The sequence below is a fragment of the Acyrthosiphon pisum genome, chromosome A2, assembly GCF_005508785.2.
Source record: "Acyrthosiphon pisum isolate AL4f chromosome A2, pea_aphid_22Mar2018_4r6ur, whole genome shotgun sequence".
Taxonomy (NCBI): Eukaryota; Metazoa; Arthropoda; class Insecta; order Hemiptera; family Aphididae; genus Acyrthosiphon; species Acyrthosiphon pisum.
In genome coordinates, this window is record NC_042495.1 from 37,254,077 (window position 1) to 37,264,042 (window position 9,966).

The 9,966-nt window shown below is 28.0% G+C and overlaps 1 protein-coding gene across 1 annotated transcript in view; it reads left to right on the forward strand.

Moving 5' to 3' along the window:
* LOC115034096 (cGMP-dependent protein kinase, isozyme 2 forms cD4/T1/T3A/T3B-like) overlaps window positions 1-9,966 on the forward strand; it is a 125,115-nt gene that overhangs the window by 63,154 nt on the left and 51,995 nt on the right. The window lies entirely within an intron of this gene.

The window sequence follows — 9,966 nt, forward strand, 5'->3', positions numbered from 1 at the left end:
TAGATTTAAAAGTTGAACATTTTATAATTTTTTAACTACAAAATAATTATTCAATTTTAAATTTGATAAATTTTGTCAACATTTCACCATCAAATGCTTATAAAAAATAATTGTGCCTATGTATTTTTAATATTTTTCAACTGCTATTGTAACAATGTATCAGGAGCCTTGTATTAATTTTTTACACTTTTTGGCCCAATAGATAAAACTTAATTGATATTTATAGAAAAAAAAACTAAAAAAATTGAAAACTTACAATGTGAAATTTTCAAGTTTCTACAGTCACTCGTTTTTAATTACAACAAAATAAGAAAATCGTTACGCAAGAAATCGAGTGAATATCAAATGTTGTAAAAATATGAATTTCAAACGCTCATAAAAATTTAATTTGAGTTTCTTATAGACATTTTTTTTTTTGATAAAGATAGATTATCCTATTAAGAATCTTGTATTACATTTTAAAATCTTAGTTCTAAAAAGAAAAATTTTTACGAATTATTAACTCAAAATAATTTGCTAATTTTCGTGATTTTTACATATTTTGTCAATTTTTGAACTTTAAATGCTAATAAAAAAAAACTGTGACTAAGGATTTTTAATATTTTTCGAATTTCATTGTATTTTTATAGTAGGAGCCTTGTATTAAATTTTCAAATATTTTCACTCAACTAATAAAGTTTTATTAACATTCATAGAAAAAAAAACTAATTAAATTGGAAACTGAAATTGTCCGTAAACAGCTCAAAACAAATCAAAATATTTTGAAAATTTTATCATGTATAGAAAATGGAAATATAAACAACCAGTGAAAATTTCATGTATCTACAGTCATTCGTTTTAAAGTTACACCAAAAACCAAAATTAATTTTCTCGAAAACAGATTTTTCGTAAAAATTCCCGTTTTTCCTTAATTTTTCTTTTGTTTTTCACGGCGCTTTTGACCCCCCAAAGTACCAACTAGATTCACTTTCCTATCAGAAAAGGTACTGTTGAAGAAAATCCAAGCACGTTTACTGTCCTAAAAGGTGATGACAGACACAAAAAAATATTTAAAAAAAACACACATCATTGTAAAATCAATACATTCATCGTTCCACTCAGAATCTAAAATAAATAAAAAAAATAAAAAACACACATCATTGTAAAATCAATACATTCATCGTTCCACTCAGAATCTAAAATCAAGTTTAACAAATAAAATAAATTGAAATATCCTAAAAAAGAAATCAAACTACCTAACTGAACCTATGATCAGAGTTTAGAATAATGTTTTCCACTATACATTTGTATAAAATCTTGAACATATTTTATAAAATTTGGAATAAGCCCCAAATAACATTTACAACTCCACGTCATTGTTCCAAAAATGTATTCAATGTGTTCAATGATAACATATTTTGTTCAAAATAATGCATCAAACAATGTGTGAAAGGAATCTGAAACCAGCCTCAATAAGAAATACAATTTATATTTCAACCGAGATCTCAATATTAAATTTTGATAATTAATCTAACGGAATAACGATTCATAAAATTAGAAACATGTAATTCATGTAATGTACGGAATTCGTTTGAACAAAATGATCTTCTAACATTAGTAAAACAATTAATAAGCATTGTTAATTGACCAAGATATTTTTTGGGGGCTGTGAATTATGATGCATTGGTAATTGGCGTGAGGGATAAATGAGACTTTGAACCTATTTAAAATCCGAAACCTAATTTTAATTTCACACTAACATAATATTTTGCTATAACGCGTGACCAATATAACGACTTTACTCGTAGAGTCGCATACGTAAATCAGTACATAGGTACTATATAAACCTTAATACCCAATACAGTTATAAAGGTACCAATAGACCAGACTTACTTTATATAATAAATATTATTATTTATTAACGTATACTAGGTATCTGGTATATCGTTATAACATAGTAGTTGTATAGAAATTACTGGTCAAACAAAGAGCAGTGATGCAGCCTTTAATAATAATTCATCTATATTCTATATATTATTTTATATGTTTATATTATAACAATTAACAAGTACCTATAGTGATAATTTATAACCGGGATTGATATGCACCACAATATATGGTAAACGCGGTCGAAGTCACAAGCGAAAAACAGCATTCTATCTACAGCCAAATATATAGTAAAATGTCTATAATCTATATTATGATAACAATCCATCTGCAAGACACTACTTCAGCGTGCGCATCTTATATTCCTACACAACGTATCTCTATTATAATAGAGTACTATCTATAGTATACACTATAACTATATAGGTGCTGCAAGTAAACTCTCGTTTTGTCGAAACTCAGTCGAAAAAAGTTCGAGATATCGACATTTGACATAATAAGAAGTACGGAAGGAAGCACGTGAGTTAAAAAGTTACACACGAATTCTGTCGCATAACATAAAGGATTCAGGATTTTTGAATTATTTATGCAAAATATGTAAGACTTTAAATAAAAAAATCATAGTAGGGTACCAATACCTATACGTCGTCCACTCAAATCCCCCCCCCCATAATTACTAGGTATACTGGGTGCTTAATAGGTATATTAAAGCGTTATATAGTGATTTACATTAAATAACGTACGTATTTACCTAATACTTTTGGCTGGAGGGTTGTACAAAAGTAGTGTAAATTTGAATTTGAGCGCAATCACGTATGCTATAATATTAATATACCTATCATTATAATAATATTTATACGGTATAAACGGCGGTGGCGAGTGTGTCACCGAGGGTGGTCCCCCGCTGCATCTACGTTGTCGACATAATATAATGTTAGGTACCTACCGCACTACGCAAATTCACGCACGGGCACCGGCGTACAACGTTTACGTATATTATTATACGTTTCCTGAGCGCGCGCGCGAGCGTATGTGTATACGATAATATATTATATGTGGGCCAACACGTGCCCACTCGTTGACGCGTACGCGCCGGCACTTCCGCAGACCTCCGCCGACGTTTTTCAGGGGTCGCAGTCATCGGGCCGGGCCACCGCCGCGTTAAGGGTTGCGACGCGCGTGCATTACTTTTATTATTATTATTATACTGTACGCAGACCACCTCTGCGCGCCGCGATTTCGTATTGTTTGTTTATTATTATTATACGAGATACGATCGAACGACGGTGATGATGATATAATATTATAGCGCCGAACCGTGCGCTCCACAAAGCGAGCTAAACGACACGCGAGTCTTATTATTATTACCATCCAAACTTTTGTTAGACAAAATATATAATATACACCAGTTATTGCGAACACACCACCCCATTAACGCATGGCACACGACGGATAACGTAAATCGTTAGAATTTCGTAAATTTCAGATTTCACGCGGGTTTCGTATATAATACTTATCTTCTTTATATTATATAGATTAGTTCAGCGGTTCCCTACCAGGGAGTAATTACCCCCCTCCCCCAAGGAGTAAAACACGATATTTTGAAGGGTTAAGTCTAAACTATTTTTTTTATATATATTTTATATCTATTATTATTAACTTTGGTTGAAAAATTGGTGTCGAGTATCCATTCTTATCGGAAAAATCCTTGAAAATACTCATCTCTTTTTCCGCAATGTACAGGTGTGAAAGTAGATTTTCAACAATGGTAACAATGAAAACGAAAGCAAAAAAACCGATTGAACTTGGAACACGACATATAATATTTGAATTGGCTGAAAATGAACTGAATATTAAGCAATTTGTTAGAAATAAGCACTATCAGCCGTCTCATTAACTAACATTACCATTACTCATTGGTTGTGATAAAAACTCTTTTGTTTCTTCGTTTGAAATATTAAAATAAATTATAAATATAATATCCCTAAACCTGATTTATAGGCGATAATCTCAAAAAGGTTGGGACCGCTTGGTTAGGTATTGTTCTGAGGGCCCGTTGTGATCGTGTAACAATAACTTCTGAACGACTTGACTGCAGATTTCAATAAAAGTTAAAGTTATTTTATAATAATGTAAAATTGAGCGACAGCTTTTATATTATATTAAAAGAAAAGTGTAAGGTTGTGGTAGGTTTATAATGTTTGTGTACTAAAAAATACTCGATCAATTTTTACAAAAATCAATTCAGAATATTTCAAACTGAAACAAACCGGAAACGATATACATAAATTCGATTATTATAGATAGTGGCTGATGCAGATATTATTATTTGAGTTATTTTTAAATGATGCATATGCAAGTTTACAGTTCTTAAACAAATGGAGCCAAATTTTGCCAAAATCAAATACTAGACCTATAGGTCGCATAAAAAATATGCCATCAATCTATAAAGGGTCATGATTTTTCTTCAACTCAAAATAAATCCAGGAATAAAATAATACTATATTTATACTTTATATTATAAGAAATTTAAATTTAATAGCTCCAAAATGTTGTCATAATATGTTAACTATGAAATTTTTCGTTCAAAAGCTTCAAGCTGTAACAAAAAATTGTATTTATTGTAAGAGTTACAATAACCTAATAGGTATAGGTATAATTGCAGTATACCTACCTATAGTTTTAATTCAATTATTCTCAAATATTATATTTTGTGCTTATGAATACAATAACAAATAATATATCATTTAAAACAATAGAATAAAACAGTTATGTCAGTTTTTAAAGACATTTAATTTAAAAACATAAAAATGAACACCTGAAAAATAATTTCTTAAAAAAATTTTGTTGAACTCATGTAAAAATAACAAAATTAATTAAAGGTGATATAAAATATACGTAAAATTATATAAGAACTTAAACTATGTAAGTACTTATTTGTTTGATATCGCTCTTAAGATAGGTATCGCCCTTATTTCTTAAAATTGTCGAAAAACATGAATTTGAAGAATTTGTTGGTCGTTTTATCAAACAGTGGCAGTTATATTAACTGATTAATTGTTTGGCTAACCCTTATGATTACATTATTATAACTACATATTAATCATATTATGATATACTGTATTCATGCCACTTTTTATAAAAATTTGTTTATACAAGTAGGTACTAGGTACTGCTATCACTTCGTTTTATTAATAGTATCATATCAACATTTGTTAGGGAAAAATATGTAAGATCGATTTTAATAATCGACTATTAATCGTACCTAATTAAATTTTAAATCATTTAAGCACATTTTTTACTTATAACAGATTGGCTACATAATACCTGTTGTACCATAAAAATCTTGAAAATACGGGGAGTATTATGATGGACGCCATAGTTGTCTCAATCATTGTCTTTAAAATTAAAGTATGAGTGTTAAAGTGTTAATAATTTTAAAATCATGACCGAATATTTATTTACTATAAAATTACTTATTAAAATTCGCTGCAGGTGGATGGGCCATCTCAGTTTCGTTTATCCCTGGGAAATGCCGGATAATACAGCTATGGTATTGTATATTATTATATTATGTGTAAGAATGTGTAAGGTGGAAAGAAAAACAAATAAGGTATATATTCCTATTATTTTTGTTTCCAAAATCTCTGTTGAAACAGAGATTTACCTTGAGGATTTACTCTATGTAGATTTTTATTCAAATTTCTACGTATAAGCATATAATGAATAATAATGATAGGCATAAAGTTTAAACTTTAAATAAAGGTTTTATAGAGATAATTATTAATTTTAAATTTTAAATTTCAGTTAGATTTTCTACAATTTTCTAAGTAATACTGTCGGAACCCTGTTTTTAATTTGTACACCGTCAGTTTAATATTAAATTTTTTAAAAATATTTTCAATCTATATTCCATTATATAGTATTATTTTTATTAAAGGGAAATTGTCTATTTTAGGGATTTAGAAAACCAGGTATCTGATGTTTCAATGTAACTTTTGTATAGATTTAAATTCAGATAAAATAATATCCATTGACTACCAACCAATAACCATATTAATTATATAATTTATTTAAAAAGAAGTATCTACATGTTTGATTTAAAATGACGCCCCATTCAATCAAACATTCAAATGTAATTTTTATTAAATTAACATACGATTTAAAAAAGTGTATATAGCTTTTAGTGAACACATTTATGACGCAAAATATTTTTATTTATGAGATTATGACTAAATAAATGAAAAAAATTTTCTGTGTTCTTCTTTAACTTAACGATTACTTAATTACCAAATATATTCTGTACGAAAAGATCTTCAGACAACAGAAGCATAGGTATTAGTAAAGTTTATGGACTTGGGGTTCAGGTTTAGAGACACACAACATTTTATATGGTTAAATAAAGATTTTTATATTTATATAAAACGATTTAACTTTATGATTGATAACCTAATTTGGGTTAATTAAGTATTGGATAATTTTATAAGTATCGTATTAGAGTTAAGTACGTGTTTAGATAATATAATATAATTAATATTGATCATTGCCTTCAATTGAGGGGATTTTAAATTAAATATATATTATCTGTGATAAAACTAATTATATCAATATAATAAATTAGACGAAGCATATTCTAAATATTTTCTGAAAATAATTTTTAAATAAAGTAAAAGATCATTATTGAAATATTAATATTTATATGAGTAAAACGTAATAAAATTAATCCATAAAGTAGGTAGGTAGCATTTTTATGTTCTTAACGATTACTTTAATACTTAAATACCATATTACACCTATATTATCATTGAAGAACATCAGTAAAAAAACATACACATTTAGAATTATTTTAAATAGATTCTATTTATTCGTTAAAATACTATATAAAGACACCATATTTACTTTAATATAAAATAAACTAAACATTTGTATAAATTCGATGAAAACTACTAATTAAGATACAATAACAAATATGCAAACTTAAATGAACGCAATTTGTTAATTCCTGCAGTAGCTGTTGTTATGATTTATTATAAACCAGATATTTTAAATCACTTACCATTTAATAGGACTTTTCAAAAATAATTTATAAAAAAATACCATAGTAATGTATTCATGTAATAATAATGACCATAGGCGCAAATTGGGGGGGAGGCTTTGCCCCCCTAAAATGTCCATAGCCCCCCAAACATTTCCTACATTTTGTTTTAAGCTTATTCAATATTATCAAAGTAAGGCTTTAGCCGCCCCAAATCCCGAACGCTATTTGCGCCTATGATAATGACAGACTTCAGTGACTCAACTGATTTAGCCAATTGTCAATAGCAGTTATTTAAATCTATAACTTCGCTATATCATATTAAATATACTAAATTATCATCTGTTGAAAAAAAAATCAAAAATTTACTTATGTTTTAGACATAATTTATATCAGATAAACATAATAATACTGCATAGTGTATTAGTGTATAAGAATAATATTTTCGCTTACTACGTGCTACAAAATATAAATTTATGAAAGCAGCAATAATAACGCCTATACAGTGTACACTGTACATAATAGTTACAAGGCCATCTTTATAATGCCCTATCTAAATTACAATTATTCAAGATTCGTTGTTTTACTGACTGTATAATACAATAATATGTTTCAATTATTTAGACAGGATTTAATTAAATTTAATATGTGTGAGGACTAAGGATATAAATATATAATATATAAAAAAAATTTTGAGTATACTAAAATCGTCTAGTGCATATTATATTATAATAATTTTAATATGATATGGTAGGATAATTGGAAACACTTAATACCTTTTAACTCATTACATTAAAAAAAAAACTATCGTTCGCATATTTTGTTGTACCTATGTTTAAGTACAAATATTACATCTTTAAGAAATATTTTTTGTTTTATTTTTTAAATATTTCTATAAATATTTAAATAAACTGTTTAAAATCCATCGAGACAAAATTATTTTAATTTATGGATTTACTTGTTATAGATATGATAGCCACCAACGCCACCGCCGTTCTATTTCGAAAATATTTGCACTGTAATTTATACCTAATTGTATTTTATTGTGTATACGTCTCCCATGAGAGTTGTACGAGACACAGCATTTATAATAATATTTATTATAAATACAATATGTATATAAATGTAATATGCGTAAGCCGTTAAGAGAGGAGAACTATGGGGCATACATAATACATTAATACATATATTACGTATATTTATTCATAAAAACCGAAAACCTTTCAAAAACGCTATAATACTTCCCGCTTAGTGGTGTGTCAATCACTAGTTATACTATTATAATAATGTCCCATATTGTTGGTGGATGTGGCCTTGTGGTTTGTCAAAGTCGAACGAACTGTAAGAAATTTAAATGCAATTTTTTACTTATATGCCTACATTATACACTAAATATCATTTACTCGCATAGGTATACATATAGGTGATAGGTGCAACTAGGCCAATATTTTTGGGGGTACACAAATTGACACAAATTGTAAAGAATTCACAGACCAATAGACTTAACTTTGTATATATATATTAACAATAATTTTAAATGTATATATTATTTAAGTAGGTAGGTAGGTAGGTACTATATTTTAATATGAGTAAGACTAGTGGTGTATTTAAGGGAGGTCCGTGGGGTCCATAAATATCTATTTAAACATCTACTATATATATTAATATACTCTGTAGTGGAGCCCCCCCACCCATTTAAATGTGTTTGGAAAATTAGCTGGACCCCCTCCATGAAAAATTCCGCCGCTAAAACAGAAACAAATAAAGAAAATTTAATTGTCACAACTATTTTAACATAATTTTTCTGTCTAGTAAATTATATTTATTTAATTACTGGTAGTTCATACTTAAGGACGTCGTCCTCCACGTCCACCTCTCCTCTTTCAATAACCCAAATCAATAATGTTATTTCAATTATTTTTATTCAGTTGAGGGCATTAACTATGACTTATTTTAACTAGATGAAGAACAGCTTGAAACTGGAAGCGACCTAGATCGATGTTTTTTTTTAAATTCTTTAGGTACTATAGATTTTATGATTTGTTTAATATGAATTATTATAAAATGTAGGTAAGTAACAGCATTGAGTATATATTGTACTATATATACCCAATGGTAATAGATGATATTAGTAGTAACATAAACAAAAATTACCTGTTTAATTTTCATAAAAAAAAAATTAAAACATATTTTTGAACAACACAATTTAACTGTTTACCTTTTCTTGTTTTAAGTTCTAAGGATTAAATTATAACAAGGAAACAATGTGCACGCGCTCACCATTCATAAGTCGTCTTGCATCCTATCATAAAATAAAGAAAAGTGTTGTTACTCTGTGTTCAATGTTGTTCCGTCAATTTATAATATAATAATATTATTTGTTACACATAAATAACTACGTATCTGTGACCTGTTATATACAACATTAAATAAGCTAAAGTTTACTTCCAGAGACCAGAATATTATGTTATAGTTGGGAACATAATAGCCAAGAAAATCTGAGGGGTTGCAGTTCTCCCTAAAGATTCAGAAAAACTTAAAAATGCTTCTAGTGTTCTATGAATGTAGGTACTACATAAACCGTTACAATGTTTAAAAATTGTATTTTTTATAAAGATAACTCCAAAAAAATATAAATATGTTACTTATAGGTACCTACAATATACCCATGGTATCAGAATATCAAATTTATGAGCATCCCTAGTTCAGCCTCCCCTCACCCTTTTATAACAACATTATCAGCTCTTTTTCTCCTGCACCATACAACATGCTGTCAAATATTATATTACAACAAATGGTAAAACTATAGTTAAATAATATAAATATTGTTGAATTTAGTATAATAAAAATAATAACACAGTAAAATCAATGGTAATTTATTTCATCGTTAGATACTTACTTTTGAAATGAAAAATTTGCTAGTGACATTTTACTACAACTGTCAACTCGTACCTATATTTCTGTAACGACATAATTTTTCAAACCAACTGTGGCAGTGTGAGGTAGATATATCATGGTCCATGGATAGTTATAAGAATAATACAGTTTGTCCCAGAAGTCCCGTA